This window comes from Pelodiscus sinensis, chromosome 16 (genome assembly GCF_049634645.1).
Source record: "Pelodiscus sinensis isolate JC-2024 chromosome 16, ASM4963464v1, whole genome shotgun sequence".
NCBI lineage: Eukaryota > Metazoa > Chordata > Testudines > Trionychidae > Pelodiscus > Pelodiscus sinensis.
The window spans coordinates 27,190,230-27,203,909 of record NC_134726.1 but is presented as its reverse complement, the minus strand read 5'-3'; positions in this window follow the sequence as shown (position 1 = coordinate 27,203,909).

The window sequence follows — 13,680 nt, the reverse complement described above, 5'->3', positions numbered from 1 at the left end:
GGTTCAACCGATAGTATCAAAACAGAGCTAGAGTTGAGTGACTAGAGTCCAGTGCCTTGTTTGGGTGGAAACTATGACTTGTGAGTTGGCTTCTCCTGGAGCCGAACAGCGTGAGTTTAGTCTGGCAGAGAGGAATCTGCACTGCAGGAACTGCCCCCAGAGCACAGTGCAACAGGAGCCCAACCCCAGCAGTTAGGACACTTGCAACATGGCACTGGCACAAGCAGGGATGAAAACACCACACACAAAGCACTCTCCTGTCTGCAGAGATCAGCAGTTGTGTTGTTGTGTGAGCTGCTGCAGCCTGCAACAGAGGAGATGCCCATACTGGGCTTTCTTGTGTAGCTTTTATGTTTGTTCTAAAAGTCTCTAATTGAAGAGACACGTTTTGTTCTCTGTGTTTGGAACCATAAATAAGAGCTATTCAGCCATGCAAGGCATCCATCAGACATGTGTGTTCAGAGGCAGCATGGAATCCGGATAGGCCACAGGACTGGGACTCAAGCTATTTCCAGCTCTGCCACAGACCTGCTGGGTAACCTTGGTTGAGTTTTTTTCCCTCTCTGTTCCCTCCCACCATTTATCTGTCTTGTCTAGATTGTGAGCTCTCCTGGGAGGGGACTGCTCACCGCGGGAACGTACAGTGCTGAGCATGACGGGACCCCGATCTCGACTGGGGCTGCAGTAGTAAAACTAATAACACACAGGAAAACTGCAGTCAGCACAGTGCTTAGCTGCACATTATAACCCTGGATGTGTTCAGATACCTCTATCCTACGGAAATGCACAGCACACCCTGTACTTTACCCTGAGCCCTAGAGAATGCAAATCACATCCCACACTCCTGCACGCAGGCAAAAGGTACCTACACACGCTGCTAGCACAGATCACGTAGCTAGAAGAACCCCTTTTCTTTTCAGCCCTGGGAAAATAGGGTCTGCTAGGTGTAGGACGCATCCTCCTTCCCTATCCCCATTTTCTTAGGCAAGAGAGGGTGCTTTTTCTCCAGCCTAGTGATCTGATCTGCTTCTGCCTTTTGCAGTGTCTTATTTCCACGTTGTTTCAGTTTTTCCTCTGTTGGGACTCTGGGCCTTTCCATTCCCCAGTAATTATATAATTACTTCACAACATGCTGCAGGAATATTCAGGGAGATGGCGAAGGCTAGCACAACAATAGTGACAAGTAAAACATTAATTTCTGGAGTTCTTTTAATTAATTCATCAGGAATCGTGCTGTGTGGGATGATTACGTTAAAGTGTTTAATTACAAATTTATATGTAATGATGCACTTTAATTACTTTGGACTGGTACAATATTATTGGGCCCTTTTCCCAAGATTCCTGGCACTGGATCTGGGCTACACACAAGCCTGCCATGGATGCTCGTGTTTCTAAATTATTTACATGGCATGGGAGAAATCTGGTTCTGATTGAGAAAGGGAACCTCCCTCCTAAGCTAAAGGAAATGTGTACCCAAAGGATTTGGAGAAGGAGTGCTAGAGGGTGCTATGTGGATGTCAAGTTGAAGCATCAGGACATGTTTGTTAGAAAAATAGATGTTAATCTGAAGTATTAGAGGACCAGGCATGATAAATATTTATCAGAGTCACTGGCTTCAGGATTCTGATTCTCTGAGAAAACTGGGTTTAGTTCAAAGCTCAAACAGATTTTAAAAACACAGTAGTGCAAACAGCTCTCAACTGGTATGTATGGCTCTTCTTTTATCACTTTCTGTCTCATATTTTCCCCTCAACTAGCTTTTCCTCCCTTCTTTCTTTCTTTCTTTCTTTCTTTCTTTCTTTCTTTCTTTCTTTCTTTCTTTCTTTCTTTCTTTCTTTCTTTCTTTCTTTCTTTCTTTTAAGTGGCCCCTGGCCACCCTGGAAGGGACGGGGTCTTAGGCAGAAGGGGCAGGGCCAGGACATTTCTGTGCTTCCCCATCCACAGACCCTGATTGGTCTGGGGGTGGGGGAGCATGCAAAGTCTTTGCCCCCCCAGAGAGAACCTCCAGATGTTCTGAACAGCTGGCAGTTTCCTCTAGGCACCTGTGCCCCTGGCAGTGGGAGGAGACTTTGCATGTTCCCCCTGCTGCCCTCAGGTCAATCAGGGTCTGGGGAGGGGGAGCACATGAAGTCTCACGCTCCCTGCTCCCGCCCTTCAAGGAAGTGCCATGCTTAGAGTCAACCGCCAGCTGAGTAGCAGCTGGCGGTTGACTTTAAGTGCCGAGCCCCTTGCAGAGCAAGAAGAGGCATCTACCACCCCGCCCCCGTCCTGCCAAGAGCAGGTGGTGCTTAGAAGCACCGCACCCTTAGCTAGGTGAGAGGAGACTTTGCCCGCTCTGCTCCTTCCCCAGGCCAATCAGGGCTTGGGGGTGGGGGATCATGCAAAGTCTCCTCCTGCCCTGCCCTTCTAAGTGCCGCACACTTCTTATAGGGTGGAGGCAGGGCAGGAAGAGACTTTGCACACTCTGCCCACTGCCAGGCCCTGATTGGCCTGGGGGAGGTGGGAGCGGCAGGGCCTCCAGGGGCCGGACGGATTTGCTCGTCAGGCTGGATCAGGCCCATGGAGGCCCTTTTGCCCATCTCTGGCTTAGGGCCTCAGCATGTCTTCGTCCTACTCTGTCCAGAAGAGAGAAACAAAAATGACAAAGGATTTAGAAAACCTCTGTGGAAAGGTTAAAAAATCTGAGTATGTTTACTCTAGAGGAAAGAAGAGCGAGGGAAAAATCTTAGAACAGTCTTCAAATAGGTTAAGGGCTGTTAGAAAGAGGCCTGGGATCAATTGTTCCCCACGTCCACTGAAGATAGGATAAGAAGTAATCAGCTTAATCTGCAAAAAGGGAGGCTGAGGTTAGATAATAAGAAAAACTTTCTAACCATGGGGGAGCTTTTCCAAAGCAGGTTGTGGAAATTCCGTCATTGGAGGTTTGTAAGAATAGGCTGGATAAACACTTGTCAAGGATGGTCTAAGTCTGCTAGGTGCTATTTTGGGCAGGGTGCTGGATTTGATGACCTCTTGGGTCCCGTCTGGGGAGGTTCACCAATTAAAGGATTAAAACTATATTGTTTTAACTGGTTCATCATTGGTGGGCTGACACTAGGCAGCAAGGGCAGGGGTCTCACCAGGGCCATGGTCCCGCTGGGTCTGTGGGACAGGCATTATGGGTAATGCTCCAAGCCAGCCTGCCTGCTGGGGCACTCCAGCGTGGCTGTGACTGGGGTCCCACTTGGCCAGCAAGGCTGCTATGGCTTGGCTGGGGACGGAGTCTTGCCTGCCCGCTCCATTGTGGCCACAGCCCCACCTTCCCACTGGGGCTGCTCCAGCACAACCAGGGTCCTGCTGAGGAGCTCCAGCGTGGCTGCGACTGGGGTCCCACCTGCATACCCACAATCCCTCCTGCTCTGGCATGACTGGGTGTGGTGTTTTAGATGCTGCTTGTAATTATTAGACCTGGGAGCACTGGCTGTTGGGAATCTGGAAGCACAGGAAACAGGAAGGAGGGGGGAGGAGATGGGCCAGGCCTGAGTGAGAGCTACAGAGGGGAGCAGCAGCAGCTTTGTAAAGTTTGTTACTACCTTGCTTGCATGATACAACACTGGGGCTAGGGGTCCACTTCCTCTGGGATGGCCAGGGCTGAGTTCCTGCCTCCCCACTGTGGCCCTCCAGTGTAGCTGGGGGTCTCGCCTGCCGGCTGGGACTCTCTGGTGTAGCTGCGACCAAGGTTCCACCTGCCTCACATGGCCCCGCCTGCTACCCTGACACTGGCAGGGTCCCACTGGCCATCCCAATGCAGCCGGGGCTACTGCGGTCTGGCGCAGCTGGCAGTCCAGTTAACTGGTTACCCAGTAAGCATTCCACAAAGCCTAATGCTGACCAGGCAACCAACTAACCAATTAACTTTTTACATCCCTACTCTGTCCAGCCCTGTATTTCTGATTCTATGTCCCTGTGCATGTGTGTATGCAAAATAATGGAAGACACACAGTTATATAGTGCTCAGTACTATGTTTGCTACAGAATATTTTATAGGTACATTAGATACAGCTAGCAACCCAGTACCAGGCATATAGCTGTTGTGAAGTATTCGTACCATCAAGTGTAACCACAATTGTATTTATTTTAGAAGATTTTAACGTCTTCAGATCAAGGACAATCTTTTGTTCAGTGTTTGTCCAGTGCCTTGCACAGTAGGATTTGGATGTTTCTAGATGCTCCTGCAATATAAGTAGTCTTGAAGGATTAAATGTATATTGGTAAATGTCAATAAATATCAATTACACTGCACACTCATAAATTAATGAAAAATATTTCCAGTGATAATAATCTAAATTTACAGAAGGATAAAGTAAGAAAAATGTTGCTTGAGAACTTATTAAAATTTGCTTTAAGGATATTTACTTTCTATATTTTGACATGTGATGTTGACAATTTGTGCTTTAACTTTTTGAATCGCAGCATCTTCTATCAATAAATAATTGTCTCTTTCCCCCCATAATTTCCGACAATTTTGAAAATGTAAAAAAAAAAAAATTAAAAAATGCTTAAAAATAAACATCATTCTCAGTGGGAATTATTTTTAAAAAATTCTGCCAGCTCTAAATATAGGTAATAAGAGTTTTGTTTTGCCTAAGTATAAATTTCAGGATTTGGCAAGGAACAAATAAAATACTTTAGTTAAACAAAAACATCCCACGGGGACTAAACCAGATTCCGATATCAGTGACACTTGTAGGATCTACTGGTAGATCTTGGAGCCTCTGACAGGGGATCCTAACTGGTTTGGCCAAGAGGCTGTCAAGTGCTGGCACTTCATCAGCACATCTCCTGCCCTTTTCTTTGGAGCTGTCCCCTCAGGAACCTCCTGTTCGCTGTGCAGGGCAGTGGAAGGTAGAGGAGGGGGCGCTGATGTCAAGGTGCCCCCTCCCACTTTGTATCCTATCTCCACAGAACAAGCGAGAGGGCACAACAGGACTTGGGATGGAGTTTGCTGGCTGTTTTGGGGAGTGGTGCAGGGCCAGGACAGGGGTGAGCCTGCCTTAGCCTCACTGGAGCCACCTGAGGTAAGCAGTGCCCAGCTGGAGCCCACATCCTGAACTGCTACCCCAGTCATGAACCCCCTCCTGCACCCCAAGCACACCTGCATCCAAACACCTTCCCAGAGCCTGCACCTAGAACCCCCTCCAGCACCCCAACTGCCTGCCCCAAGATCAGAGCCCCTCTCGCACTTCAAATCCCTTAATCCAAGACTAGAGCCTGCACCGCAACCTGCTGCCCCTGCCTGGTAAAAGGGCGGGAGGGTGGGGGAGAGAAGGATTATGGGGTCAGCAGGGGCGGGACCCCGGAGAAGTGGCAAGGAGGAGGCCAGGCAAGGGTATTTGGATTTGAGGTAGATATCGAATTGCACTTAAATTCAAAAAGTGATCTCGGGCTTAAAAAGATTGGAGACCCCTGATCTAGAGGAACTTCACGGCGGGGGGAGAGGGGGTACACTTTCTCCGGATGGTAGAGGTGTAACTCAGATCAGGATTTGCTCTTACTAAAAGGAAACAGACCCTATGTAATATCCTTTAAAATGTCCTTCTGACTGCTCTATAATTTCATGAGAAGTTAATAGAACTGGTGGTTCAGACATCAGCCTTCAGGGTCACGCGGGAACAGGTGCTTTGGGTACTTTTGCTCCCTTGCCAGGCACAAGAGTCACATGCAGCAGCAGTCTGCAGCACTGACCTGCCATGGGGCTGTGAGTTACCCTGTTGCTGGAGTCCATTTGGGTGGCTGTGGTAGAAATCTAAGGGCTGGTACTCACTGAGAGCTTGGACATATGGCGCTATAGTGACACAGCTGCGCTGCTGTAATGCTTCAGCATAGATGCTACCTACGCCAATGAGAAGGGTTCTCTTTTTGGTGTTGGAAATCCACCTCCCTGAGAAGCCTTAGTTCTTCTATCAACCCAGCACCGTCTACAATGGGGGTTAAGTCAGCTTAACTATATCACTCAGGGATGTGGATTTTTCAACCTTACCTTTTAGTAAAGACCAAGCCTGAAATCTTACATCGCCGTCGCTACATCTCTCAGGGATGTGAAAAATCTACACCCAAGAGATGTAGCTAGACTAATCTAACTCCCAGAGTATGCACAGGAACTAAGGGTCACCAAATGAAACTAATAGGTAGCAGGTTTAAAACAAACAAAACAAAAAACCCCAAACAAACAAAAGGAAGTATTTCTTCACACAGCACAGTCAACCTGTGGAACTCCTTGCCAGAGGATATTGTGAAGACCAGGACTTTAACAGGGTTCAAAAAAGAACTAGATAAATTCATGGAGGATAGATCCATCAATGGCTATTAGCCAAGATGGGCAGGAATGCTATCCCTAGCCTCTGTTTGTCAGAGGCTGGGAATGGGTGACAGGGTATGGATCATTTAATGATACCCGTTCTGTTCATTGCCTCTGGGGTGCTTGGCATTGACCACTTTCAGAAGTGGCTAGATGGACCTTTGGTCTGACCAGTATGGCCATTCTTAGGTTCTTATGACAGAACAATACTAGCTCTTGTGTCAGCTTAGCTACCTCCTCTCAAGGAGGTGAATTACCTACAGCAGTGGGAGAGCCCCTCCCCTGGTCTCTGTAGTGAATGTCTACACTGAAGTGTCTCATCGCACTGCAGCTGTGTTGCTGTAGTGTTTTAAATGTAGACAGTCTAACGCTTCACAAAAAAGACTGAAGCTGGAGTTGCGATGGTCACCATGTTGGCCAGCATCAGCGATTGCACGAGGGACTTACAGAGCTAAAAAGCACAAGGATCTACTGCTAGAACTGATGAGTCAGGCTCTCAAGCTAAGAGCTATCACATTCATATCCTCTGTAGATCAGTCACCAAACGGAGGCATGTAACACATGCACTAACCTACAGGCCTCATAACCTTTAAAAGCTCACTCTGGGCTGCCTGGTAGGGCAGTAGATTGGAGCAACTTCATGAGCTGCAGCTTTGTAGTTTGTTGGCGCTATTGTAGAAGGCAAATGGAGAGAGGGGTTATAACCCAGAGCTGGAGAGTGAAATAGTACGGACCTTGCCAACCTGTATTTTCTCAGAGCTTTAGGAACTGACGGCCCGCAGCTACTGCCACCCATTTCTCAGCTCTGTCGGTGTTTCAGAGCTGCTTGTGCCATCTCCGCTTTCTCCCATTTTTCTCCTCTTCTCATCTCTCATCTTCCCTGCCTCTTCTTACCTGTCCCTACTACCCAACTTCATCTCATCACACTTTCATTTTGAACTGGAGTGTCTTTCCACGCGTCTGCAGATCAGCTGTGGCCCAGCCCCAATGCTCTGTTCTACAGAGCCAGCCACAAGAGGGTTGGCCTTGGACTGGTAACTTTCAGAGGGAGGGAATGCTTTCAGTATGGAAGGGAGGAGATCAGAGTGCAGAGGCCAGGGGGATGCTAGGAGCTAAAATAGGAATGAGACTTTTGCAGAGTAGTGTGAGATTGTGCCTCCGTCTGGGCTCTGATGCTGAACTGTCTATCACAGCTAGTAGGCATCCAGAGAGTGTGTGCAATAGACAAGTGCTCAGGTAACCTATTTTCTGGGCTTCAGGTGAGTTTAAGGTGAGTAGACCAACTGCAGCCCAACAAGCCAGTGAACATGAACTAATGCTCAGGCTATTGCCAGGGGAGTCTTTAAGAAAGATTAGCAAAGCCATATAACAACAGGCCGAGTTGTTCTTTGGTTGCTCCTTGGTTAGCACAGCTAAGAAAGGGAGGAAAACTCAATGTGGTGTTGAGTGCAACGTGAAACGAAAGGTGCAGTCTCGGAGTCCCATTCAAGGCGATTGATATTAATCTGTGGGATTATCAGATTGTCAAACTCCTGTGAACGATATGTGTGAAGACAGTAGCAAAATGGGAAAGCCTAAGAACTCATTTCCTACTGACTTTACATTGTGAGATGTAACATTCTGAAAGTGCTTTTATTGTTAGCTACATGTAACTACCAAAGATATTACATTATCTTCTGAAAGGTGTGAGAGATATTACAGCAGAGGTTTAGCTCCTTTGCCATTAACCAGGATCATAGAAGGTTTTTAACACAGCAGGTTGTCTGGTCTGGGTCTTGTGTGGTATGAATCTTTGACATAGGCCTGTAGCACTGATGGCAAAACAGGAGGAGAGAGAACAAATGTGCCCAAATCTGAGATCTGAACATTAGGAAATGTGTATCCAGAGCTGAACTTCACAGCCCAGGTCCTTCTCTCTCTTTAACAGAAGCCAAATGCTGGATCCAAATACCCTTGGCTACGTCTATGCTGTGCTCTCTTGCGCAAGAAAATATGAAAATGAGGCAAAGCTGTGAATATCACCATGCCTCATTTGTGTACTTAATAAGCCGCCATTTTGCGCAAGGGGCTTTTGCGCAAGAGACGTTCTGCCACTTTTTTCAGGAAGAATGGCTCTTGCACAAAAGCCCCTTGTGCAAAAATGGTGTCTCATTAAGTATGCAAATGAGGCGCAGAGATATTCACCACTTTGCCTTATTTGCATATTTTCTTGTGCAAGAGAGCTCAGTATAGACATAGTTTCATGAGTAGAGGAGCTGTTCAGACTTGGATACAAATCCAGCTTCAGACTTTGGCTGTGTTCGCACTAGGAAAGAAGGTGAGTTCTTCCCTTGTGTTTGCTATTGCGTGGTAACTAACAGCATGTCACGTCCTAGTGAAGAAGACAAGGTAGTTTGTAGTTTTCACATGAGTCAGCCCAGTGGTTTTCAAACTTTTTTCATTTGTGGACCCCCTAAAAATTTCAAATGGAGGTGCAGACTCCTCTGGAAATCTTAAACATAGTCTGCAGACCCCTACGAGTCCATGAACCACAGGTTGAAAACCACTGTTCTATGGGAATGATAACTTTTTGCAGATCCCTTAGACATAGAGGCTGTGTCTACATTGGCAAGATTTTGAGCAAAAGCAATTGCTTTTGCGCAAAATCTTGCCACCTGTCTGCACTGGCCGCGAGTATTTGTGCAAGAATGCTGACTTTGTAATGTACAAAATCAGTGGTTCTTGTGCAAATACTCCGACGCTCCCGCTCGAGGATAAGCCCTCTTGCGCAAGTATTCTTGCGCAAGGGGGCCAGTGTAGACAGCAATGTTAATTTCTTGCGCAAGAAAGCCTAATGGCTAAAATGGCCATTGGAACTTTCTTGCGCAAGAGAGTGTCTACACTGGCACGGATGCTTTTGTGCAAAAGCAAATCTTTTGTGCAAAGGCACATGCCAGTATAGATGCTCTCTTGCGCAAATACTTTTAACGGAAAAACTTTTCCGTTAAAAGTATTTGCACAAAATCATGCCAGTGTAGACGCAGCCAGACTGTGAACCCCCAGGGGTTGGCAGATCACAGGTTGAAAATCACTGAGCTAGCAGGCCAACGTAAAGGTTGTTGGGGGCAGGGGAGAGGCCAGTGTTTCCCTGGATCTTCTAACCCATCTTTAGGCTACAAACTTTCACATTTTTATTGAGAATTGGACTCCTGTTAGTCACCGTATCTTACCTAACACGAGGTAAGAACACAGAATTCTACTGAAGGTAACATGTTTGTGAGGTAGGCCCATGCTGAAGAGGACTTTGGTCTCTCTCACATTGGATAGTCTTCAGTGCTGTGTGAGACAAATGATCAAGGGCACCATTTTGGGAGAGCACGGGGTCGGGGGGAGGGGGAGCGGGGAAGGGAGTAGCAGCTGTGCATACCAAGAGGATGCTTGCGGTTCCCCTGCCGATCAGGGAGTGAGGGAAAAGTACATAGATTTTGTGAATGATTTCTCTGCTCCTCCCCTCATCAGCCAGGAGTGAGAGGTATGCACACAAGCTGTGTACTTTCTCCTTGCTCCCTGATAGTCGGGGATTGGGAAGGAAAGCAAGCAGCATCCTGGTATACATGGCTGCTGCCCCGCTCCCACCCTGCTCTCCCAAAACGGCACCCTTGCCAATGACATCACACTTCAGCAAGGCAATCGCCACAAGTAGTTTTCAAAATCTAAGTGTCAATACAGGTGGGAGAGGAGACACATTCACAAGGAGAGCCTCCCAGATAAGCTTTCCAAGTGCTGCCAGCCACACAATTACCCCCACAACTCCTTTATGCAATTAAAACAGTTTTTTAAAAAAAGAAATTGGGTGGTGGGATGGGTACTAGCATCCATGGTATGCTCACATCCTGAACACTGTGTGCAGATGTGGCTGCCTCATCTCAAAAAAGCAGGGGGTTTTCTGGTTATCTGTAAGGCTACGTCTAGACTACGGGTTTTTTCCGGGATATCCCAGAAAAACTCTGCTGTTTCCCAGAAACACGTCTACTCTTCTGCTTTTTTTTGCAGAAGAGCAGACACACTCTTTCAGAAACCCTGTCTTCCTCCTCCCATGAGGAAGAAAGGGCTCTTCTGAAAGAAGAGGTTTTTCCGAAATTTGGCCCAGTGTAGATGCACTTTTCCCTCATTCCTTGATAGTGAGGGGAACCGCAAGCATTCTGGTATGCACAACTGCTTCTCTAGCTCCTCACCCCACCCCCCGTGCTCTCCCAAATTTTGGAAAAGCCTCTTCTGACAAAACTATCGGAAAAAGATACGCAAATTACAAAGCACAATTTGCATTATCTTTTTCCAGTAAAACATTGTAGTCTAGACGTAGCCTAAGATAGTGAAATGTGGACAGAGACTCTTAGGGAAAGGAGGGCTCAAGGTAATGAATGAAAGGGTGTGAGTTAGGTGGAGGGGCAATCCCAGGAGAGTTTGCACAGCTCCAGAGCAGGTGCAAATCTTGTCCATTTGCATAAGGAAGAGCTCATTGTAGGATCCATTGCCCCAGGTAAACAGGGCTCTGAAGGGAAGGCAAAGTGTCCCCTTTTCAGATGAGGAGTACCCATTCCTCTCAGGCATGTGCTTTGGAGAGTACTTCAGGTAGCTGAGCCTGGGGGTTTGTGGCCCCTTGAGGCAAGAGGATGGCTGGGTGTTTTCTGGTGGACATCTTCCCTGGTGCGTGTGTGATTATTATTTTTGCTGTCAATAGATCAAGGTTTGAATATGGCCCCTTGCTATTGTCTGAAATCTGTTGGCTTTAGAAGTTGGGCTCAGGCCCAGTTCTGCTTGTTATGCTAGAGTCCTGGACCTACCACCCGAAACCTCCTATTAATGAAGGTTGTCAGCTGCTGTAAGGACATGTGACCCAGGGCCCCCAACTGAGAATCAAACAGACACTTCCCACATTCCCTTCATACACCAGAGCCTAGGGGGGGCCTAGGCTAATAGATTTTGTAGGTCCCCTTGGGCTCTGGGATGGGCCCAAAAATGAGGGGTTCAGTGTGTGGGAGGGGGCTGCTGGGAAGCAGGTTTGGGGTCTGGGTGGGGGACAGGGTGCAGGAGCAAGCTGGGGGTGGGGGAGCTGAGTGGGAGGTGGTGCAGGAATGAAGTGAGGGTGTGGTGTCTGGGTGGGAAGGGGGTGCTGGAAGTGGGTAGGGGCGTGGGGTCTGGGTGATGGGTCTTACTTGGCATAGCTTTCCAGGGACACACATGGCTTCATGTCCCCCGCTGCTCCCAGGCACTGTCCCCTGCTGCTCCTATTGGCTGGGATTAGGCCAATCGGAATGATGAGGGGAAAGCCTCTAGACAGCACTTTGCTGCCACAGACAAAGGGAGGGGGAGTGGCAGTGCCTGAAGTCACTTTCTCCCCCTTGCCTGGCAGAGCTTGTGGGTCACATCCGTCCCTGGCTTGCCTGACTCTGGCCTGAGAGGCTGAAGACTCTGCCTCCCCACAGCAGGGAAGACTCTGTCCCCACACACTCCCCCCCCCCAACAGGGAGCCAGCTCTGATGCTCCAGCCCCGAGGGGGGAGCCGTAGGGGGATTGTGGGGCTGGAGCACCAGTGCGGTCCCCCCAGTGCAAGGGGGAGAACTCTGAGCCTTGGAGGCTGGATTCAGGCAAACTGGGAGCCGCATCTGGCCCTCCAGGGCTTAGATTCCCCACCCACGCAAGGGTGGTGTCCAGACAAACACCTACATTTGTTGACAACCCTTTGGGATTCTATCCTGTATGAAGCTGCCCCAGTGTCTGAGTGGACATCACACCAGGGGATGCGGAAGGGCTGCAGAGGATCGTAGGGAGATGCACTGTAACCTGTACATGAGAATGAAGGGGTAACACAGCTGGAAGGAGGCTGACCTGTATTCCTTACCCCCAGGCTGTGTCTAGACTGGCAAGTTTTTCCACAAAATCATCTGATTTTGTGGAAAAACTTGCCAGCTGTCTACACTTGCCGCTTGAATTTCCGGAAAAGCACTGACGATTTCATGTAAAATCATCAGTGCTTTTCCGGAAATACTATGCTGCTCCCGTTTGGGCAAAAGTCTTTTTCCGAAAGACTTTTGCGCAAAAGGGCCAGTGTAGACAGCACAGTACTGTTTTCCGCAAAAAAGCTCCGATCGCGAAAATTGCGATCGGGGCTTTTTTGCAGAAAACCGCGTCTAGATTGGCCACGGACGCTTTTCCGCAAAAAGTGCTTTTGCGGAAAAGCGTCCTGCCAAACTAGACGCGATTTTTCTGAAAATGCTTTTAACGGAAAACTTTTCCGTTAAAAGCATTTCCGGAAAATCATACCAGTGTAGACTTAGCCCCAGGGAGCTGACATGGGTCAGGGCTATAAAGGTTAATGCCCCCGACAGACAGCTGGGGTGAACATCCACTAACTCCAACTGCCCTCAAAGTCCTGAGTTCCTGGAGGCCTGGCAAGGACCCTCTCCTTCATTTCTCAGCCCAAGTAACCTGTCAGCATTGCAGCTTCTTCTGACTGGAGGGAAAACCCACGGTATCCTGCAAAGAAGGGCCCCGTGAGAGCGGCTGTATGCAGTTACAGTGCTGAGCTACGAGGTGCTCCCGGCTGCCTAGCCGCCTATTTGGGTAATGGTTCCACTGGTGCAGGCCTGCCAATGCCAGATGGTGTTTGTGAGCGATGCCAGGTCCCAGCTGAGTGCTGCCCTGGGAGACACTAACAGAAGCTGGCTCGGCAGCAAGCCCTGCCAAACCAATGGCATATGCTCCACTCTGCCCTGCACCTGTCGATGGGTAGAATTCACACACGGCTCTTGTGGCACTGACTTGAAGGAAAGAGGAAAATCTCAGCCCCATCTGGAGTGAATTTAATGGATAAACAACAATGGGGGGGAGGAGGGGAAGAAGGAGACAGAGAGACCGGTGACCAGAGCTGAGAGGATAGAGGCTGGTGGGCAAAGGGACCTAGCAGAGGGAGAGTAGGCTGTGAGGGAGGTCTGGGAGAGATGGGAGGCATGGGAATCCAGAGGAAAGGGCAGGGAAAGAGAGGACCACAGGAGAGAGAGTGAGTGTGTTTGTGTAGCTGGATATGTACCTGACAGCAACTGTGTGGCTGTTGGGTGTGCAGGGATGCTGGAACAGTTTTTATAGAAAGGGTGCTGACAACTGTACCAAACTTGAAATCCTGCATATAATGGAAATCACTTCAAGCTAAGGGTTGCTGCAGCACACACGCACACCCACACTTCCAGCACCGATGTGGGTGTGAAGGGATTCCTGTATTCAACCCTCCACAAGAAGAGGCTTAGCACACATTTGCATTAGCTGGATTGGAGAGAACAATCATTCACCTGTGATCAGCTGTCCAG